The sequence below is a fragment of the Ochlerotatus camptorhynchus genome, unplaced genomic scaffold, assembly GCF_037179485.1.
Source record: "Ochlerotatus camptorhynchus isolate MF236.1 unplaced genomic scaffold, CSIRO-AGI_Acam_v1.1 ptg000290l, whole genome shotgun sequence".
Taxonomy (NCBI): Eukaryota; Metazoa; Arthropoda; class Insecta; order Diptera; family Culicidae; genus Ochlerotatus; species Ochlerotatus camptorhynchus.
Window position 1 is genome coordinate 3781203 of NW_027040779.1, and position 21528 is coordinate 3802730.

General features: G+C 39.4%; 2 protein-coding genes across 3 annotated transcripts in view; one reads left to right on the top strand and one right to left on the bottom strand.

Annotated features, from left to right (window-relative positions):
* Positions 1-21528, bottom strand: part of LOC135706725 (RNA helicase aquarius) — a 307481-nt gene that overhangs the window by 156214 nt on the left and 129739 nt on the right. The window lies entirely within an intron of this gene.
* Positions 15184-21528, top strand: part of mthl5 (G-protein coupled receptor Mth-like 5) — a 111515-nt gene continuing 105170 nt past the window's right edge. The window contains exon 1 of one of the 2 annotated variants that reach the window (XM_065228384.1): positions 15184-15530. The gene's annotated coding sequence lies outside the window, so the exon portion shown is untranslated. Of the gene's footprint in view, positions 15531-15647; positions 15756-21528 lie in introns of those variants that run through there. The other variant, XM_065228383.1, reaches the window with a different exon arrangement.

Below are 21528 nucleotides of genomic sequence, written 5' to 3' on the forward strand. Positions count from 1 at the left end.
TATTCAAAATTATCCCACCGCGAGGCAACTTCCGCACATTCAAACCACACAGAGCAGTTGCTTGTCTGGTAATCGTTAGGTTCTTTGATAGGTTCTGTTTCGGTCGGTGCGAGCACCGCTCACGAAAAGACCCGGCGGGCAATCATCGAGCAGCAACAGCGCCTGCAATTATGCTTCACGCTCTTCGTCCACGCCGGTCGTTACTTGCTCATTAACCGCATTAATCCCGCCGCGCGTAACGTTGTTATCGGTGGAACTCGTTGAACTGTTGCCGTTGCTGGGGAATTCAATGCCTCCTGACTCTTTTGGAAATTTTTAATGATGAATAAAACTCGCAACAATCTGACACGTACTTGCGGAAAATTTGCGCAATCAACGACAGTCAGCGTGCACGGAAAACTCTTATCTACCGTTAAATAATACCAGGTTTGTAGCTTGCTAATTAAAAAGGATAAAGCTGACCTGGATTTTCGCTTTTTTTTGCGTTGATGACACTTGTAAAAACGTAGCATAAAAGCGAAATTCAAATAAGTGGTCTCATATGCCAAAGCCGGTACTGTGAAGTGATGTTACAAGTGAGGAGCCCAACTCATTAATTAATTGAAAAACAAAACAAAATGCGGGTACGGCCAAACCATGTGACGTTTCTGATCTTTGTGCTGTTGTTGCAAAGCTGGTTGTGTCATTTTTATTCGCGTGTGGTTCGTGTGTATGGTTCGCTTTTCTACGGTAGAGTACAAGTACTGTACCCGCCCAGCTACTACCTTAGAATTTCCCAAGTAATATATTTTTATTGGAATAATGAACACCTAACAATGCACAAAATTTCGCCCTTCCAATCTTCCAACGCTGATCAAGAAACAATGGTCACCATGATTGTAAGTTTTCACGATCGGAGGATTACTTCTGCAAAACAGTTACTTGATTGAATATGCGTTAATATTTAAGAGATAATTAATTGCAGTATTGATTTATTGTACATTTCGCCAGGGACGATTTTTTTCAGCTGTACATTCTTCTATACACTGTTAAGCATGTTTAAATGCTTTAAAGCAATCATCCAAGTGCAGAATCAACCCACCATCTAACAATAATAACAAATCGAAAATATTTTCGATGGGGGACGAATTTAAAATCATCTACCCTAGCCATGTTTTTTTTCCTTATGTTTTCGCTGAGGTTGATGAAACTGTACACACCCTATTCCAGGCATTAATATGAAAAGCCGGTAACTCAGCAGTGCAAAAAGAGAGAATCAAAGGAAGATTCAAACCGGTAAGACCACTCACCGACCGTACGACGGTACCACTACGTTAGTGAGTTTTTGAAAGCAAAAACAAAAAACTAACGATCAACGCAAACAAGAGAAATAGAAAACGTCGGAAAAAAGGACAAACGTAACTTGGTTAGGGACGCTTCACCGCATGCATACACAGAAAGAGTCAGAGACCGGTAGCACTATGGGTACCCTAGTAGAAACACACGAATACGTAATGTTTGATATTTGTCAGAAAATTCAGAATAAACGCAAACATTAAGTTTTACGGTAAGTGATGAACCAATCATAAACTCAAAACTAAACTTAGCTGCATTTATTTTTACTCGGGTACTCGCAACGCAGATTAGTGTGGCAGTCAACTATAAATTGGTGCTTTTTTCCACCTTAATCCTGGAACATGCAAAAGAATGCCGGACACCGATAAATTTCGCTCCATCTACATAAGTACCGCACCGTTTTGTCGGTTGGTTTTTAGAGCGGCGGAATGAACGGTGAATGTAATTCGAAATATGACTGTACACTACATTCATTTGGTCATTCCGGTTCCGAGAGTCAGCCATTAGGCGATCGTTGATGCTCGGTGGTTCTATGTACACGTACAGGTGAGCGCTGGTACGTAATTTATGGCCTCGTTACACCAGTGGGGTGGAATGGAAGTGAGCCATACGGTTGTTGATGCTTTTGAGCAGAAGTGAATGGATGGGTTTTTGTTTGTGTGCGTGTTCATCCGAATGAAAGGATGGAAAATGGCACAGAAAGGTGGGTACATTTTTTTGGCTGAAGTGCTTATGGTAGTGTTTTGTGAAACTGGGGATGTCACCAATTTCACAAAAATCAGTTTCTCAAATTTCAATGAAAATTTAGATGTTAGCACAATCTATAAATTGGACGGAGCTTAACAGTGGAATTTGTGAGTTTCAACTTCTTCTAGGTTTTTTACGCATTTGTAACAAGCGTTTTGTCGGCTCTCAACTTAGTCTTCTAGATGCACTTCCACGGTTATTAATTAAGAGCTTTGCCAACTGCATTAATTTGTATAGTGTGTGGCAAGCATAATGATACCGGGAATTCGATAAAATTTCCAATCCGAAAGAATTCCTAGACCGGACTGGGAATCGAACCCGCCGCCTCCGACCTGATAATACCGTGCCTTTATTGACTAGGCTATCTGAGGCTAGTGTGAGCACAATACCCGAAAACATATTGGAAACCATGCCAACTAACCAGGACAAAATTGGCCAACAGGTGACGGAAGAATATGCATTAAAACAGAATCATAAAAATTGGCGGTGGTAAAAAAGTGATACACACTTTCCGAGGATGTCATGTAATTTTAATATGTTTCATGTTGCCAGGTTCAAACAATCGTCGACCGCAGTGTTTTTTTTTGTAATGGAAGGGGTTCGGTGGCCTAGTGATAACAGTTTTTGCGTACTAAGTTGATAGGGTCGCATTATTTGCTCATCGGGATTTAAGAGCCCTCTTAGCTCAGGTGGTAAAGAGTGGCAAAGCCGCTTATGATTGCCCTTAGAATTGTAAAGCCCATGTGTAAAAAAAGTGCTCCAAAGACCCAAAAACTGCTCTCAAATGAACAAAATATCTAGCGGGATCAGAATGACAGTTGTTTGTCACCTCTACTGGGTACGCTAGTGAAAGTAATTAGGATAAATAGTGCTCAATATAGCCCAATCAATTTCAAAAATTGTGGAACTTTTAGAATTTCTAGGGCCTGCAAATTATTTTGATTGTAGAAAGGTTGAAAATAGAGCCGGCTACTTTTTTAAAAACAACGAAAAGAGTCGTTACACGTTTTTTTAGAGGTGTGTTTATAGGGTTTTGCAAGTGGTGCAAGATCTGTAATTTAGATAAATGGGCACAAATGTTCACAATTATCCAGAATACAGTCATGGTTCCTATATATGCATCCTGGAAACAACGGAACGGTCCTCGAAAAATCTGGATCATCCGTAAAAGTGATCAATCCATAAACCTTATCCAAGGCCATGGGACCGTCCTCCGCATGATCTAGAACATCTTTAAAAATGGTCAATCCTCGAAACTGATCCTAGAGTTATACGGTTTTTTCGAAAACACTTGGAACTGTCATATATAAATTAATTTGCGGTTGTGACATAAACATGTACCTAGAAGGCCATGGGACTGTCCTCCGCAAGATCTAGAACATCTTTAAAAATGGTCAATCCTCGAAACTGTCAATAAATAAAACTGATCCTAGAGTTCCGCAATTTTTTCAAAAAACATTAGGAACTGTGATATTAGAATGAATTTGGGGTCGTGATATAAACATGTACTTAGATAGCCATGGGACCGTCGTCCAGAAGATCAATAACATCCGTAAAATGGTCACTCCATAAAATTGAGAGGTAGAAGCAGTACTATGACGAGCACCTGAACGGTGATGCAGCAGAAAACGAAGGTGGCACGGCAACAGACCTTGGAGCATGCGCAGAAGACGACAGGCTACCGGCCCCTGATCTTCATGAAGTTGAGGAGGAGATCGGTCGGCTGAAAAACAACAAAGCAACTGGTGTAAATCAACAACCAAGTGAGCTATTAAAATACGGTTGTGAAGCACTGGTTAGAGCGCTGCACTGGGTAATTGCCAAGATTTGGGAGTAGTGGATGGAAGGTGTCGTATGCCCAATCTACAAAAAAGGGCAACAAGTTGGATTGCTGCAACTACCGCGCGATCACACTGCTGAGCATCGCCTACAAGGTACTCTCCCAAATTCTATGCCGCCGCCTGTCACAAGAGAGTTCGTGGGGCAATACCAGGCGGGATTCAGGGGTTCATATTCACGATTCGGCAGGTTCTGCAGAAATGCCGCGAAAACAACGTGCCCACCCATAATTTGTTCATCGATTTCAAATCCGCATACGACACAATCGATCGAGATCAGCTATGGCAGATTATGCACGAGTACGGATTTCCGTAAAAACTGACGCGATTGGTCAAGGCGACGCACTATGGGCAAAAGTGGGTCCAAAATTACCCAAAAATCAATATCTCAACAGCACGCTGAATTCCGGCCATGAAAAACAACTTTTCCTAAGTGAAATCGTCCGGGGAATCGATTGCACGTGGTCTCATAGACCGGAGAGCCTTGTAAGTATGTGTTGTGGACCATTTTACCCCATTTCCCCTACTTTTTGGAGGAAATGTTTTTTCACAGCTCTATTTTTCGCAAAACATAAGACATAGTATTCTAAAACCATGCATAAAGTGCTTATGTTTTACGAAAAATAGAGCTGTGAAAAAACATTTCCTCCAAAAAGTAGGGGGAAATGGGGTTAAAATGGTCCAAAACACATACCTACAAGACTCCCCGGTCTATGAGACCACGTGCAATCGATTCCCCGGACGATTTCCCTTCGGAAAAGTTTTTTTTCATGGCCGGAATTCAGCGTTCTGTTGAGATATTGAATTTTGGGTAATTTTGGACCCATTTTTGCCCATAGTGCGACGATGGATCGAGTGATGTGCGTTGTTTGAGTATCGGGGCACTCTCGAGTCCCTTTGAATTTCGAAGGGGGTTACGACAAGGTGATGGACTTTCGTGTCTGAAACGCGTTAGAAGGTGTGATCAGATGAGCTGGGATAGACACGAGTGGCACGATCTTCAGGAAGTCCATCCAGCTTCTTGGCTTCGCCGATGACATCGACATCATGGCACGGAACTTTGAGACGATGGCGGAAACGTACATCAGATTGAAGGCTGAAGCTAGACGGATTGGACTTGCCATCAACGCATCAAAGACAGAATTCATGAAAGGAAGAGGTTCTAGGGAAGACAATGTTAGCCTCCCACCCCGAGTTCAGATTGAAGGTTACGAAATCGAGGTGGTTGATGAGTTCGTGTATTTGGGCTCACTGGTGATCGCCGAAAATGATACCAGCAGAGAAATTCAAACACGATTTATGGCAGAGAATCGTGCTTACTTTGAAGTCCGGAGGACGCTCCGGTCGAATGAAATTCGCCGCCACACGAAGTTGACTGTCTACAAGACGCGGTGGTCCTCTACGGCCACGAGACCTGGACTATACTCGCCCTCGGTGTTTTCGAACGGAAGGTGTTGCGTACCATCTACGGTGAAGTGCAGATGGATGACGGAACGTAGAGGAGGAGAATGAACCACGAATTGCACCAGCTGCTGGGAGAACCATCCATCGTCCACATTGCAAAAATTGGGCGACTACGGTGGGCTGGGCACGTCGTAAGAATGCCGCACGACGACCCAGTGAAAATGGTTCTAGAAAGTGACCCAACAGGAACAAGAAGAAGAAGCGCGCAGCAGGCAAGGTGGATCGACCAAGTAGAAGCCGATCTGCGGACCCTTCGCAGACTACGAGGCTGGCCACCATGGATCGAGTAGGGTGGAGACGACTTCTTCAGTCAGTAGAGGACAACAAGGCCTTAGTATGATTGCAAGCAAGCAAGCCATAAATTGATGCAAGAGTTCCACGGTTTTTTCAAAAACACGTGGAACTATGATGTTATAATGAATTTGGGGTTTTAACATAAACATGGACCCGCATGACCATGGGACCGTCCTCCAAAAGATCCGTTAAAGTGGTCCATCTATGATACTGATTCTAGAGTCCGTAGTTTTGTCTAAAACACTTCGAACTGTGATACATGAAAGAATTTAGGGTCCAGACATCAACATGAACCTGGATGGCCATTAGACCGTCCTCCAGAAGATCCGGATCATCCGTAAAAGTGGATCATCCATGAAACTGTGAAAAAACCGTAGCTTTTTTTTCGAAAACTATTGGAACTGCGATTTAAGATAGAATTTTTGGGTCGTGACATAAACATGGATCCGGATGGCCACGGGACTGTCCTCCAAAAGATCCGGAACATCCGTAAATTTGTCAATCTGTGAAACTGATCCTGCAGTTCTTTTTTAAACACTTGAAACTGTGATATAAGAAACCACTGGACCACTTTTACGGATTTTCCGCATCTTCCAGAGGACGGTCCTATGACCATCCTGGTCCATGTTTTTGTCACGACCGCAAATTAAGTCTTATATCACGCGGATCTCTAGGCTCAGGTTCGTGGATTGACCACTTTTACCGATGTTCCGTGTCTGCAGGAGGATCGTTCCGGTGTCTCCAGGATCCATGTATAGGAACCATAAAGGTATTCTCATCAGGTATTCTCAAAATAAAACATTTAAAATTCGTTTTACATTAATATCTAAACCGTATATTTCAAACGCTAACATTTTTTCTTAGCCTTCGCTTTAGCCTTATACTTCTTTGAAGCCGTGATTTTTGACACTAATGCCACAAATGTTGACCTTATTATGTGTAACACTCGAGTTATCAACAAGACATTTCGCGCATAAGTTTTTGTTTCCTTTCAAGGAAAAACATTTGTAATAATGTAGATGAATAGGATCAAAGCAAATGATTTTTGGGTATTGATAAATTCCGGATAAACTATCAAGCGGAATACCACAAACGTAACAGTTCTTATGAAAAAAAAAAAACGTTCTGTTTTCGATACTTCTACCCTATCCAAATATAACTCAGTTTTCTTAAAAATTGTTCGTGCTTCAAAAAATCTAACTAGACGTATGGGTTCAGGAAGGTCTATTCAACGAAATCCAAGCGTAATATTCAAAAAAAGGAGCCAAAATACATCTTGGCTGTACATAAAAACCAAATTTTAACAAAAATACGTAGCTTTGTCAACTTAAACCTGGCTTTGGGTGTGCTTAAAAAAATAATCATCACATATGAATTCAGCAAGTCAATTCTATAAAATCTAAGCATAACTTTCAAAGGACAGTATCAAAATCCAACTTAGCAGAAAAGGAAAACCAAAAAAAAAACCTTTTCGAATTACAAACCCGGGTCAAACTTCACGTATGGATTCAGCAAGGTCCATTTAAAAAAATACAAGCCTATTTTTCAAAGATATTAGCCAAAATGCAATTTGGCAGAACCAAAAAACCAAATTTCTATGAAAATACGGATGGATTCAGCAATGCGGTAAAATCCACTCCTATTTTTCAAAGGAAGGAGCCGAAATTCAACTTGGCTGAACAAGAAACCCAAATTTCTATAAAAATACGTTCTTCTTCTTTTTATTCGCATTTCAAGCTTATTGCTTAGTGCATATTAGCTTATTGCGTGCTCTCAACTTAGTGTTCTAAATGCACTTCCACAGTTATTAATTGAGAGCTTTCGATGCCAGTACCAATGCATGAATTTGTATATTGTGTGGCAAGCACAATGATACTCTATGCCCAGGGAAGTCGAGAAAATTTCCAATCCGAAAGATTCCCTCGACCGGACTGGGAATCGAACCCGCCGCCTCCGGTTTGATAATACCGTGCCTTTATTGACTAGGCTATGAGGCCCGTACTACGTACTTTTGAGAATTCAAACGCAGTTTTCTAAAAAATTGTACATGCTTCAAAAAATTTACCATCAGGAATGAATTCAGCAAAGTCCATTCTATAAAATTCAAGTCTATTTTCAAAGATCGGAGCCGAAATTCAACTTGGCAGAACAGAAAATCAAAGTTTTTATGAAAATACGTACTTTTGTGAATTTAAACTCGGTATTCTCAAAAATTGAAGAAATTCAACCCTCACGTATGGGTTCAGCAACTTCTATTAAAATACAAGCCTATTTTTCAAAGATAGAAGCCAAAATTCAGTTCGGAAAAACAGAAAAATTAATTTTCTATGAAAATATCTTCTTTTGTGAATATTAACCAGGTTCGTCCTTCCGGTATTCAGCATGTTCCATTTTACAAAATCCAAGCACAAATTTCAAAAGATTGAACCGAAATCCAACCTGGCTTCAAAACGTATGAACTCATAAAGGTCTATTCCATAACATCCAAGCCTGTTTTTCAAAGGACGGAGCCAAAATCCAACTTGGCTGATCAAGAAACCCAAATTTTTATAAAAATACGTACTTTTGTGGATGTAAACCCAGATTTCTCAACAATTGTGCTTGCTTTAAAAAAATCTACCATCAGGTATGAACACACGAAGGTCCATTCTTTAAAATTGCAGCCTAATTTTCAAACGATGTGAATCTCACAAGAACGAGGCAGGGATCTAAGGGAGCGGAATCTACGTTAAAAGTTAGGTAAATCACTTCAGGAAAGCTCAGACTAACATTCAATATAATTCAATCACTCAACAGAAAAGTTTGGACTCCCTAAGGGAGGTTTTGAACCACTTCAGAAAAGGTTGGACACCATTTGGAAAATTTAAGCTAAAAAAATTGTCGGTTCACTTCGGAAAACTTTCTACACTTTCACTAAGCAAGATTGTGTCCTTGCCAAATGCCAAAGCAGTTAACAAAAATCTGGAGCTCACTTAGGAAAATATCAAACCCATTCTGACTAGTTTGGTTTCAGTTCGGAAAAAGTTGAATCAATGCAGGAAACCTTGGATTAATTTAGGAAAAGGATTAATCAGCTAATGTTGCTTCACTTCAGAAAATGCGAAAACAATTCTTTAAAGATTGGATTTGGAATATGTTGAATCACGTCAGGAAAGTTTTGACAACATTAAAAAGGATTGAATAACATAACAGAAAAGTTTAGACTCAGTTAGAAAAATATTGATGACTTATTCGAAAGTTTGAACTCACTTCAAAAAAGTTCAGACTCAGTTTTGAATCTGCTTTGAAGAGTGTCTCCTCAGTTAGGAATTTCCTGAATCGTTTCTGATTTGGTCTCACTTCTAAAAATTTTAAACCAATTTTGAAAAGATTGGATTTAGCTCGGAAATTAATGAATCACTGTAGAAAAGAAGTGAATCATTAAGTATCATTGCAGAAGGTTTGTAAGTTAAGAAATGTAGATCTAATGCAAAAATCTGGCGGCTACGGTGGGCTGGGCACATCGTAATAATGTCGGATAACGACCCACTGAAAATGGTTCTTTGTAGTGATCTGATTGGGACAAGACGAAGATGTGCGCAACGAACAAGAGGGATCGATCAGATTGAAGGTGGCTTACCTAGTGAGTTGCCAAACAAGATTAGGAATGATGATCGATAAAATCCGTTTTCAAAAACTGAAACCGGCTGATCCGATTTCAAGGACCTGTCATGCCGTACTGGTCAAGTACCAATTTATGTGAAAATTATTTAAAAGAACAAGGTGATACAACAACAACAACAACAATAACATAATAAAATCTAGCAAAGCGAGTATCGATACCCAAATGAATTTGCGAAAAATATATATACCTACACTGAAAGTTTTATTTTATATTCCAAAATTTTGAAGGGGGGTGACAAAAGAAAAACTTGATATTTGTTCCGGCCTAATGTAGAATTCTTAAGCCATTTGCAAAACCCATAAACACACTTTAAAAAACGTGTAACGACTCTTCTCAACGTGTTTACAATCAAAATAATCTACAGACCTTAGGAATTCTAGAGATAGGGGAAATGGCTGTAATGTTGGCCTATGGATCTAAGATTGGGCCCATCGCTAAAAATCTGCTATTTATCAATTGTATCTAGATGAACGCGTCATTGGGAGAGTACTAATGAATATTTTTGGTTGCTATTGAAAATTTAGCAGATTGCTGAATTTATATATACGCCCAAATTAGGGACACTTAGGCTGACATTACATACACGCAAACCAAAAATCTATTACAATGAATGTTAGTTCCGTTTCCTATCATCCTCTGTTCATGAACATCGCAACGAATGTTAGAAATTGACCATGCAGGCGATGTAATGGTTTTTTGTCTTTTTTATTTTGTTTTCTATCTACGCTTTCAACTATTCCAGCAAGCTTGTAGAACGACGCACATTGTAGAACATTGTAGAACGACGCACACACTTGCCTCGAATCTCTCCAGCAGAAAAAGCATACGAAGTCGAGTATGCGAGAAAATGAGCGCTTCATGTTTGCTTTTAGGCTATCCATATTCAGAAGCATGGAGACAGCAGTGGAGAAAGCACAGGTCTGATAATCGCAACGTTCGTGGTTCGAGTCCAGTCGCGGCATCTGTTTCTTTTTTTTTCGACATTACTAATTTCACTCACTAATACACTCTACATTTTTCGGTCTCCAATTTTCTTGCATTGGACCGCAGCTAGGTATATCGCATTCTCGGTTCATGCGGTCTCCACTAACATCCTCTGATGATGAATCCCACATAATTGTAAGAGAATCTTACATCCCCCGGTTGGGTGTACATGTCCCCTACCTCATTTTTTTTTAAATTCATCAAGAAATGGCTAAGCTATGCCATTGCAAACTTGCCTTTACACGTTTTTCGGAGGCATCGTATTCGGAGTGTTAATCACTTTAACCAATTTGGTTGCATACTTCTACCATTTTTTTCGAAGTCTCTATAGTTTTTGTTGAACATCCCTTAGAATAATCTTTCGAATTCTCTCTGTTGTTGCTTACTAATTTTCTTCACAACACTGTAAGAATAATTCTTAGAATTAGTTCCACAAGTTTCTTCGAATTTTTAATTTTTTTGTCCACACAAGGTGCAAAAGACTCTATTCCTAATTCTCTTTAAAACGAAAAAATTCCCTTAAAAAGTTCATAGGAAGCTCCTTGATAAACCCTTCACAATTTCTTTGGAATTCTTCCCAGACTATTATTGGAATGCACTTCCAAATTCTTCTGAAGTTCCAGAAATTTACTTCATCATTCTCTTAGAACTCTCTTCGGAATTACCTCTCTTCCAAATCACTGAATTTCTTCTGTAAATTCCTTTGAACTAAAGTCTGGAACGTGCAAAAATTGGTCAACTTCGTCAACTTGGTGTATTTCTGTTAAAAATGCATAAAAACCTTTAATGCTGCATTTGGAAGTTGAGTGCATATACAATGGTTGCTTTGATGAGTTTTCACAGTTTGCTTTCCAGTTTTCAAAATGACGTCCAAGCAAGAGGAGCAGCGTGTCAAAATTTTGTGTGAAGGCGGATTTCAAGCAGCTTCCGGGACATGAGTTTTATTCCGCATCAAACTATATATATATATGAATTGAACTAACAAAAGAAAAATAAGAAGATTTTTGTGATATGAATTTTGACTGAAAGAAACGATTTTTTTGTCGACCAATTTTTGCGCGTTTCAGTCTTTATCATCAGAATTCGATATATTTTGTTTATCTGCTGGTTTTGACGCTCTTATCCAAGATTACGCTTACTCTAAACGTTATATCTTTTGAAGCACTTCCACAGTTATTAATTGAGCGCTTTATGTGCCAACCAATGCCACAGTGGTTTGAATGCTCAATATCACGAACTTTTTTATTTGCGCCTTCAATGTCGGTTTTTTCACTATGATGTCTTTAAAAGAGTTTTTGCATAAAATAAGGCGCAAAGACTAATGATAGTTTTTGGTTCAGAACTCCACCACAGGCGGCACTGCAAAATCTAACTTTTTTCATTTACAAGATAGGTATGTGGTGTCTCCAGCAAAAATGTAGATAATTTTACTACAACAATCTTTGCTGAACACACAAATCCTCTATATTCCTTAGTTTTTGCGATACGTAGCGTTTAATGTGACTGTTCAACAAAATTTAATTTTTTTCAGTTTTTATAACATATTTAAAAAACTATAGGTTTTAGAAGACTATAATGTTCTAGAAATATTTGAATTTTATTACAATAAAAAACTTTGTTCAAGACATCCAAAAAGTATCGATTACACAGACTGAGTTATTCACAAATTTAGTAAAAAAAATTACATATTTTGTGCCCTCACAGACAAAAATCCGGCAAAATCCGGCAGGTGAATCTTGAATAGGATGAAAGCTTGTTCAAAAGTGATCTCAAATTCCATTGAAATATTTGTCCCTTTTAGTATCCTCGTTGATTGTTTTGTATTTTTAAAAGGTCGTTCCGTAGTTCAGTGACAGCGCGCATTTGTCTAAGACTGAATCAAAGTAGGCTTAGTGATAATATACCAAAGATTGGTCACACATTTATCGGTTTTGCAGCATTAAACGCATATTACTTAGAAAATATTCCTTTTATAGTGAAGTGAAGGTTATTTTTTCAACATTTCCGTAGCAGATCCCAAAAGTGAGAAAAGCATGTCTTTCAACAATGAAGGTAAGTACAACCATGTAGTTAATAAGGTATTCAGTGTTATTTTCCAATTCATGATATAAATGAGTTATCTATGGAAGTTATTTGTTTGTGACAATTTCAAAAATAGTTTAAATTATAAGTTATCAAATAAAATTTCAGTTGAAATCGACAGGCGAAAGTTTTTTAAACTGTGGAAAGAATTTAAGGGAAACGACATTGATAAATCAAACGTTGTGTCGAGAGAAGAACATAATCAATGCCGTAACAGTCAAAAAATTCTCTGGACACAAGTGGCAGCTGAAGTCAACCATTTTGTGAAGGCGACATGCAAATATTAAAAAAAAACTGTGGGAAACCCACAACCGGACTACGCTTGAAAGCAGTCGTGGTTATTTCGATAGCCCCTTCAAACTACCACAGAAAGTTGTTGATCGTTTCCCTTGTACTTCTGGATCTTCCCGTCGTGCAAGAAAATCTTTGGCGTTCGAAGAAAGCAGCGAGGTTGTTAAGAGACGCAAGACGTCTGCAATGCGGTCTAACTACCCAACAGATGAACTTGCATTTGCAACCCAAATGAAATTACGCGAGGATGGTAAAGAAGAATGGAAGCCTGGACTTTTGAATTGGCTTCAATCATACCTAACACATCGTAAACAAATAGTTCGCTTTCAAAATAAACTTTCAGAACCAATTTCAGTCACCTCTGGGGTACCCCAGGGTTCTCATTTAGGCCCACTTCTTTTTATTTTGTACATAAACGACATTTCCTACATACTTAAAAAATAAAATTGCTTGTATATGCAGACGACATGAAGCTCTTTATGGAAATAAGTAATTCTAGCGATGCAGAAGAATTCCAGAATGAAATCAATATATTCCACACCTGGTGTAGTAAAAGTCTACTTCAACTGAACGTAAAAAAATGTACTGCGATAGCATTTAGCAGAAAAATTGAAACACCGCATATTGAAATATCATTAGGCAACCAAATAGTAGAAAAAAGCAAAATTGTAAGAGATCTAGGTGTAATCCTAGACTCCAAACTAACTTTTATAGAACATTATAATACTGAGTTGGTTGGAAATGCTAACATGAAGCTTTAGTGTGATGATTTATTAGCTAGAGAATGATCTTTAGAAGAGGGTAGGTGGATAGTTCCGTTAGAGTACGGCAGTATGAAAATTGAATAGAAGTTGAAAATGAGCGAAGGGCCATTAATGCGACAGTTTTTAAGATAGACGCACATTTTTGCCTAACCCGTACGATGTACGCGGAGACTTGAAGTATGTCTCCAAGTCTACAGGCAAAAATGTGCGTCCCTCTTTTTGCTCATAAACTGACTGCGGCTGTGGAATAGTTCTAGCGACGTTTTCATCACTACCTAAAGCCCCACGTTGCGAGAGCATTTCCAGTCGATGGTGTGTTAAATGCAGTTCTTCTTTACCCAACTATTGTGTTGCGTCTATCTTTAAAAACTGCCGCATTAATGGCCCTTCGCTCATTTTCAACTTCTATTCAATTTTCATACTGCCGTACTCTAACGGAACTATCCATCTACCCTTTTCTAAAGATCATTCTCTAGCTAATAAATCATCACACTAAAGCTTCATGTTAGCATTTCCAACCAACTCTGAAAATCGTTAACTTCGCGTATGAAGTAACATAAAAAAAAACACTTTGAATGTTAAAATTTGTTATTTTTTTAATATTATTCTTCACAATATCGATCATAAACTTGCTGAACAACAAATTTGTAATGACCACTTAAATAAAAAGTGCTATAAAAACGCGCGAAATCTACGCTAAACGCAAATTCCACGCCAGCTGTAATAACCCTGTAACTTAAACTAAAATTTTAATGCATAGTAGATTTTCCTAATTGAGTGAAATCGCAAACCTGCATAAAATTTAAATCTGAAAAAAATCTGAGAAGCTCAGGGAGTTTCAACTTTTTTTTTTGTATTGCTTCCCTATGTAATGTTTGGGACGATAAAAAATAAAAAAAAATAAATAAATCGTCGGGATCCTTTGGTAGATTATTTTTAAACAGGTCTCAAAAGGTAAAGAGGTCTATTTTTAAATCAATGCTCTGATGTGATCAATGCTTTTTTTTATAATATTGATCTTCTAAACGATGCGCCGGGACCGTCCTCGAAAACAAATAATAATTCCTCCAAGGGAATCGAATATTGAGGATAATTTCAAATGAATTCCTAGGAGAATGTAAAATGGATATTCCGAGGAGAACTTCTGAAATAATATCAAAGAAATGCTTAAGGCAATTTAAATGAAATTCTGAGGTCAAATGCTGAGAACGTAGGACCAGAAAAAGTAAAGTAAGTAAGCTGAGGAGGATAAAAACTACACTTTAATTCTAAGGATAGTTTCAAAGGAGAATACTATAGAAATTTTGAAGAAACAGGGATTCTAGGAACAATGTCAAGGCCTCAGGAAAATCTCTGCTGAATTTTCGGGATTTAGGAAAATGTGATCACCCCTAAAAAACAGAAAACTCAACAGCGATCATATACACTCCGCACTCACAAGCCAGCAGCCAGCCAGGCAGGAGTGAACAGCAACGACGAGACCCACCAACCGTCTGGTCGGTTTGCTGAAACTTCATGAAATCAAACTACGACAGACATGCAATCGCCATATATGTAGGTATGGACAAACTGCCAGCAGTAGTGTTAGCGGCACGTTAACCGTTTAAAACTCGACGAGATAGAGACAGGGTTTGGGTTCACCCGTACCAAGCAACAACAATGCAATAGTTTAGTATGAACACCGAACGGATGGATGTGGATGGATCTAGGTATACGTCAGTCAGGCAAGCGAGCAGACAGACGGTGGAATTCAGTGTAGATTGGCTGGTCGCGACGAGCGTTTGTTGTTGGTTAAACACCGGGTAGTTGTATTACTGGGATTTTACGGACGGACAAGTTGGTCGAATATTAATCGTGTGCTGCAGGTTACGTGTTAAAATTGCGTGTACATCGTCGCGTTGATGGTTGATGCGCTACATCTGCTGATGTGACGGAAGAGGAAACCTCCATCGGTCGTCCCGTCGTCGTGTAATTATACTGCATGCTCCGGCTGAATGCAGACCACGTTCTGGATAACTGTTTGAGAAGATGTAATAACAAAACGCCAGTGCTTTGGTAAATTTTCGGGTGAGAATCGTTCCAGCAGAAGATCTGGGAAAGGGGGTACTGGGGAATGTTTAATATCCGAATAACGTTGGATTAATCGCGTGGTATTGCCCACTTATTCGTTGGTGATGATGATGATGATGTTGATGGGTAGTGGAATTCCCAGTTCGATACATCGTTTATCGAACTGAGCCAGATTGTCTTGTGGCAATTTCCACGTACAAGTGGTTGTGTGGCAAGCTTAAGGTGCGTGTCAATATTATCGAATTGCACTGTTTACATCGCAGCATAGCTACATCAGAAGAAGTGAGCATAGCCAAATGGAGGAATTCGAAACCTTAAAGGAATTAAAGTGTATTAAGGAGTGAAACTCGATTCGTTGTCGTCGTTGTTGCTGTTGTCGGTGAAGAGAAGAACAAAATATAATAGCCCAGGCAATAATCGTACCAATAAAAACAGAGCGCCTGCCGAGGAAACAAAACACACAGCAACAAGAAAAAGCGGAAACCTTAGTGGTGTGCAGGCAGGCAGGCAAAACAGGAAGGCGGTGAAGTTCCCCAGATGTCGATTTGGATTGTGGTTGTGGAGTGTGGTGACCGGCATGCAGAGGGAACTCGTTGTTCGTCGTTGGAATGAATATATATCGTTAATCACATACAACTGCGCGCGCGGTCCGATCCGCGATCCCCGGGTCCGGATTGGACTTAGGAATGCTCATGTTTATGTCATTCATATGACACAAGCTGATTACGGCTACATAGCAATAGCCGGAATGGATTACGGGGAATAATGAAGCGTCAAAACATGTAAAGCTACTTTGGGGGTTTTTGGGAATGCAAAGTAATTTCAGTTGGTGTTGTAACGTGCAGCTATATTTATTTCAAGGAATGACGGAGCCATCGAGGGAGGTATGCCGAAAGAGCTTGCCGCAAATAATCTCTCGAAATTATTGCTATTATGAGTTTGACATGAAAGTCAGTTGTTATCATCGGCCAGAGGCACCGAATTGGGCCTTGAAATGGGGGAAATATGAACATTGAAATGTATCTTTTAGCCAACTGAAGTAAAGATTAAATCAGTTTTTTTAAGGAATCGGCTGTTACGGATTATGTTGGAGGATGTGGCTTTCAGTCTGATTTGCCCAAAAACGGGTGTTAAGTGTGCATCCGACGATTCGGTCACATGTAATATGCCTTTTTAAGAATTTGTTACAGCTGAGGTTACTTTGATCAAATATCGTACGATGCCGTCTTATTGATGACGGAGTCTTCGAGTAGGAATCTTAAAGTCTATCACTTGAAGTAGAGATGGACAGTGCACGTTACCTGAGAGGATGTCAAAATGAATACTTGATCCAGAGGTATACGATCCATCTCGACCGTCAGTCAAATTCGATGAATTGACATTTTTGTTCCTACTGATTCTAAATGAACCATGCTTCAAATGTCTCTCATATTCGAGTAAAATTTGGTTTTTATTATGAGTGACATATATATTGACGAGCAGTTTTAGGACGATCTTCTACCAGATTTTCAAGCTTAGCATAAATAAAACCCTATTTTCACGAGGTTCTAGAAAAATTCTTTTCAAAATATTGTTCTCAGGTAAAGTTTGAGTCACGTGGTCCATTAGCAACTGTGGAAGTGCTCCAAGAACACTGAAGTCCCAGCAGGGACGTAATAATGCCGAAGAAGTAGAACAAACACAGAATGGCAAGTGAATGTTTTGTTTTGAAATTCCCGGTAAAAATAAGATAATTATTTCGGTTGCTATACTGGTATGCACTCAGCAAAAAACGAAAGTGCTCGGTGTTTTAAAAACATGAGCAAGTGCAAATCTTAGAAGTTGTTTGTGGAAAAATATCATCAGTAGAAAACTACAGGAAGCGTTTTTAAAAGTTGAAATGGGTCGCTTGATAAATTAAAAATCGTGCTGAATGAGTCATTAGATTGTTAAGAGTGAGAAATTTAATTAAGCTATTTTTAAATTTAATTTAATTATAATCACCACATTTGGCATTGGAGCCCCACAGACTGAATTATCGGGACTTAATGCTGTTCTTAAAAACTAGTTTACTAATATTAAAATCAAAAGCAACACACACAGCATTGAACAGTCTGTAACATTTGTCGAATGAATTGTTATAGCCATAAGCAGTACTGTGTCCAAGAGTCCACAAGAGGTACGTATTGCGGAGACGACGGACTGGAGCGTTGAAGTTGATATCCCGGAGCACACTACTGCAGTTAATCTGTGTTCGTATGGTGGTAGGTTATCGGGATTGGTCCATAGAAGCTGTCGTAAGGCGAATCTGACAAAACGTTTCTAGATTCTTTCGATGCGCGATATGTGCACAACAGCATGAAGCCCAGATTTGTACTCGATATTTAAGAACGCTACGAACCAAGGAGCAGTCAAATGTTTTCAAAGATAACATTCATCATCGAATTACGTAGCGTTGCGATGCAGGAATCCAAGGAAGGCATTGGCCTTTGTATTTGACATAGATATGTGCTCGTTGAATCTAAGTTTGCAATCCAAGATAAGTCCAAGATCTTTAATATAATCAACTCGTTCAAGCGACAATTGATTCATCGAATAATCAAATCTGACCGGCGAGTGACTACGGGTGAAGGTAATGACTTTTCATTTAACAGTGTTTGCTTGCATTCTGTTCATCTGACACCACGATGTTAACCGCTCGATGTCATTTTGTAGACCACAGCCATCTAGGATCGATTCAAATTCCGATCACACGGAAGACTTTCAAATCATCAGCATATAACAACTTACAGGAACATAGGTGGTCACATAGGGTAGAGCGCTACTTTGTCGTAATCGCCCATTTTCGTTCTATCGATCAGAAAAGATCAATAATATCAATGATTTAACCGTACACAAATCAATAATAGGTTTGTTCCGATGCGTTAATTCATTAGCTACAACATAAACCTTGTTAGAGCGCATTGTATGAATATTTACGCTCATTGTTCTCAAAACAAAAGAAGCGCTCCTAGTGAATCCCCTTTTTCTACGTTTATCCGTAGGACGAAGAAAATCTAATGGCGTTTCAATGCGTTAGGACGGAATGGAAACTCGTAGAACGAATTTAGAATCAAGAAGCAGTATTAGATTTTAAACAATATCCCAACAATTTGTGGCTCTTTATCAAATCCAACGGTACGTATGGAAAGGTGAATAAATTTAGAAGTCATCTTTGACAAAAAATATAAAATTCTTAGTTTAAACTCATTCAGAAAAGAGAAACCCAATATCGTTAATAAATAAAACGGAAATAAGAGGCCCGAAGTGGCTTCCTTGTGGAACTCTCGATGGTATATCAAACACATTGGATCTGGCATCATGAACGTTATCGAAGGCCTTCCTGGAGGATAAATATTATTTTAACCAGCAAACGACCCACGGCGGAAGACCAAGGCGGCTCAGCTTTGTGATAGCGAGGTCACTTGTCGAAAGCCTTAGAGAAGTCAATGTAAATGGCGACGCTTCTATGCTACCAATAAGAGTGTTGGTGTCGGACATCATGTTGGAGATCGTCGAGCGCTTTTTCATGTATCTAACTGGATACAACTTGTCATGCAGAAGACTTTCGAGAACCTTGACCAAAAAATTAAAGATCGAGATACGTCGGTAGTTTTCCACGCTGTAAATGTTACCTGACTTGAAGATCGGTGTAATGGATCCAGGAGCGAACGATTGAAGATATACATAACGGGTGTGGCCAACGATGATAGACGATGGAATACGATCCGGATCTGGGCCTTTCGATGCATCTACCGAGCATAAGGCTTTGAAAATAGCGTCATGGCAGATGTTAAGACTGGTCGATGAACTGCTGCTGCGGAGGAGTTTGATCGAGTTCGAAAACGCTTCGGAAGAAATCAGCGAAGAGGTTTGCAGCTTAGATTACAGGTGACGTCAGCCGGAATACCAGCTGATCTTTTGCGAGCGTTTACGAAATATCAGAACAACGATGGGTTTGTTTTGAAGCCACTCTGGAGGTTATCGATATTTTCACGAAAGCAAACTTCATGCAAACTATTGTACTCGGCTTCTGCAAGCTGCGCATCATACTTGTTTTCAGCAGTCCTGGAGCGGAAGTAACGTTTACGGGTTTTACGAATACGGTTACGCAGATTACACAATTGCGGATTCCACCACGGTTATTTAAATGCATAGAAGGTCTACGAGCCTTTACCGCAACAGTATCATGGATTACTTGATAAATATTGTCATAGACACGGACACGGCGGCATCAATGATAGACAAGTTAAGTAATTGCACCCAATCCAACGCTGAGATCCTCGCATTAATATCTGCTGGATACGATGACGGATGGTCATTCGAACAGATATCAACTTTCAAAACTAACGGCTATGATGGCGAACAACTTTCAAAATAGCAAATGGTGGTTCAAACAGCTCAATAGGATCTGAATCACCGGCGAGCACCAGGTCGAGAAGTCGAGTTCGCGTTGACCAGATCGCTGATTTGCTAATGTCCTGCAGACAGTTAGGACTCGATTACAGCAAGTTCCTGTTCAGATGAAGCATTGAGAGGTAAGAATCCTTGGACATTCTCATCGAAGTCCCAAGCTAGATTCGGCAGGTTGTAATCATCCATAACTATAGCCGTTTCATGAGGGCTAGCCATTTCCAGAAGCTGTTGTATGGAGTCAGCGTGCTTGGTGTTGGTGTCGAGTTGACGACTGGGACGAATTTAGATGCAACACAGGAAATGCGATTTATGTGGTAATATAACTGGCACAGCAATTTGTTAGATTAAGCAATTAAGACACCACCACCACGTCGTATTACACTGGTGCGGGAATTCCGGTCATAGCGGTGACACTGACGTTTTGATAGTACACGAAAGTAGTAGAAGAGGTATTTGTTACGGCTGGCTCTAATTGCTGTTCAGGATCTGCGTTCAGCACCGGTTTCCAAAAATGCCTTCAATAAACTCCTGAAATTCTACTCCTTGTGGCCAAGATATAGCATCCATAGTTTTTGACTTCGATTCGAGGCTGACTCCCACCTTGTATGATACGAAAGACAGTGTCGACAGTGGCCAGACATTAACAAGGTTTATCGGTTCAGCTGGAAATGGACCACCGGTGGAGATGCTCTTAGTATAGTCTAAGTTTTGACAAAGATATCTTGAACTTGAGGTGACGAGGCTCGGTAGCTTAGTGGTTATCGTTTCTGGGAGTTCAATCCCAGTCCCGTCTGTTTCCTTGCAATTCACTACGCCTTATTTTATCCCAACTAGATTTAAATAAAAACTGTCAGCTGCTTTTACCACAGTGAATCATGATCTAAAAATAATGCAATCAGGGTGGCAAGTGAATTTCCATTTTGAAATTCCTGGTTTTTTTTCTGGTTTTCCTGGTCAATGATTTAAAAATTTCCTGGTTTTAAAAACCATGTATTTAAAAAATAATTTTTAATAAAAAAGAATAAAGTGAATCCTTGTACCATCATTCTTCGCGCAATGCGGAATTTCACAAACCAAAATAGGTATTAAGGTTCTTGTGAATTCCCGTGAAATCTTTATCTGATTGTTTGCTGTAAAGAAGCTAGTATGGAGCCGCGCTACTTCGTCGTATCATGGCGCCTATTTCCGTTCTATGTGCTAAAACTATAATAGCAAAGCGTTTTCACTCATGTTTTTGCGAAAACATCTATGCTTATAAGATTAATTAAGATTGACACTGAAACATTTGCGATAACCCGTAAAATGAGCGATTTTAGGGGTGTATGACGAAGAAAAGCTGAGATACGACGGACTAGCGCGGAGCCCTATCTAATATCTGAAATTTAGAGATCTATAAGCCCCTAAATCTTGAGATTTCTGTTTTTGAAACTGCGATTTTTTTAACTTTATTATTGAGATTTTTAGCCAACGGGCTAGTTTATCTCAAGGAGAAATTGCGAAGTGTGATATGAATGGGGACTCTTTAAACAAACCTTTGCTTCTAACAATTTTACGGATTTCC